The sequence below is a fragment of the Fulmarus glacialis genome, unplaced genomic scaffold (genome assembly GCF_000690835.1).
Source record: "Fulmarus glacialis isolate BGI_N327 unplaced genomic scaffold, ASM69083v1 Scaffold48720, whole genome shotgun sequence".
Lineage (NCBI taxonomy): Eukaryota > Metazoa > Chordata > Aves > Procellariiformes > Procellariidae > Fulmarus > Fulmarus glacialis.
In genome coordinates, this window is record NW_009190552.1 from 1 (window position 1) to 2,272 (window position 2,272).

Below are 2,272 nucleotides of genomic sequence, written 5' to 3' on the forward strand. Positions count from 1 at the left end.
ATATATAATACAAAGTGAATATAAGGCACCTTCCAAATTCACAGCTCAGCCATTCTCAGACCTTAAAAAGAGCTCATGAAACTCGGTTGTTGTACAAACATGTTATTCTCGAAACTGTTTGAAGAAAAATCTGACAAGTTATTGAAACAAGGCTGAAAAATACATTTTATCTCCAATAAATTGGTCATGGAATCACCTTCATAAGAAATTGGGGGAAAACATTAGAAAAAAACTCTGCAGTTTATAAGCATCCTACCTTTCTTTTGCGCAGTTTCACTTGACTGTCTGAATATTCTTGTGTGGTCAAATGATCCCTTACATGTAAACACTGAATGTCTTCTGCTGAACTGACATTTGCAAGGCATTTGTTTTCAGGGGCCACTTGAGGTTCTGTGAAACCACTTTCATCCAGACCATTTTCCACTGCTGGGATGAGAGAGCAAGGAGAAGATTGCATAAGGCAGTCACTGGATTCCACTGCTGAACATAGTTGTCTATCACTGCTGGTGCATGATTCAGAAGAAATCCCACTCTCTACCACATTACACTCAGACTTTCCAAGCCCGTCTTTAAAAGCATCAGATTTCCGGCGCTGTTGTGCAATTACAGCAGTATGAAGCAGCTGCTTCCCAGGCATAATAATTTCTTTCACATTTGGAGAACTAGAAACATTTTCTTTCTCTACATCTACTACTTCATTTAAGCCTTCATAATTACAAAGCTCCAGGCTTTGGCCAATACTGCCACAAATGTCGTCTTCTTCCATCTCCTCTTTAGGAACGGTGTCACAGCCAGGTTCCTTACTTGTATCTCCAATTGTTCCAGATGTTTCTGTTGCCTTGTTACTCTCTGTTATTGGTACCATCTGTGTTAAGGAGCCTGCTCCATTTAAATTCTTCTCTTCATCTTCTGGTTCCCTTCCTACAGCAGTGATGTGGTAATTAACACTATCCAAGTTGAGTGCTGAATAGTCATCATCGTCATCAGACACATGGACTAGAGTTTCTGTGCTGGCCTCCAGAAAATGCTCCTCATCCTCGTGGTTATCATTTTCATCCACCTCCTTGGAAACATTTCCCAGCTGCTTTGCAGGGAAGCCAATCAGTTCTCCGCTATAACAGCAGTCTGGAAATGAAGCACATTTTTCTTTCCGGTCCACGCTCAAAACCTCATCTTTTTCCATACTTGTCTGCAAGTCATCAGCTACAAGTCCGTGACGACATGCTGTATTATACTCCACAGACTCCAAAGCCAATCCCATCCACTGGGTCACATGCTCTTCCCAGCTTTTCTTTCTGATTGCTAGAGACATGTCATAACAGTTCAGCAGCAGGCTGCAATGTACCTTCCATGGAGGACCAGAGGAGATGTCATGGCTGCTGTGCACTGCTCCAGAGGGAGAGAGCGTTTCATCATTTTAACATCTGCAAGAAATAAAAAAAAGATTGGGTTATTGAATCAACTCCAAATAAAAAAAAAGAAAGGGAAGGAACAGTTTAAACGAAAGTGTAAAAGCAAGATAAGACTGCGGGACCAGAAGGACAGGAATTTAGAAGACCATTTTGTTTAAAGTTTTAATACTTTTCATACAAAACTTGACAGCACCCGTAACTCAGTGTAACTTTTTTTCTGATTACTCTGCAATATCAAGTAAACAAAAATGGTATAAACAGGCACATGGACAAGCAAGTAGCTCCGGAGCCAAATTTTGACAATAAGTCTCTCTTCACTATGACTGTCATAGGATATTAATTTCCATGGGTATAAATGACATTCTGTCTAATGATTGCTTCGCACACAAAATTGTTTTATATTTCCTCTTCATCCAGAGATACCCGTGAAGTGCAAAATTTTGGCTGTTTCCCAAAAAGGTAGCGCAGAACTTGAGGGTTATTCCGAATTTACCGAAGTTATAAACCAGTTGTCTTATGAGTAGCTTTGGCCCATTCAGTGGCTTTCATTTTTATTGTTATTATTTCACTGTCTTCAGGACAAGTTGTAATTACAAGTGTTACATGAAACTGCAGGGGAAATCAGCTGTTGTGTGGTAATAAAAAATACAACCCTAGGAAAACTAATTTCAGCTTTTGGCATATTCCTTTATATACATTAAGTAAATACATTATAAAACCTGAAAAAAAACCCTTGGTGAATATATTTGGGATCTACTATTGTAAGGAAGGGAGGAAACCATTGCTTAGAACGGGGCTTGTGAGCCAGTGTGGTCAGCCCTAACTGTGCCTCTCACCTGGACTGCCGGGCTCTGCCACAG

The 2,272-nt window shown here is 40.2% G+C and overlaps 1 pseudogene; it reads right to left on the reverse strand.

Annotated features, from left to right (window-relative positions):
• Window positions 1-256: 256 nt before the first annotated feature.
• Window positions 257-1,312, reverse strand: LOC104072349 (annotated as a pseudogene).
• Between the last annotated feature and the right edge of the window lie 960 nt (window positions 1,313-2,272).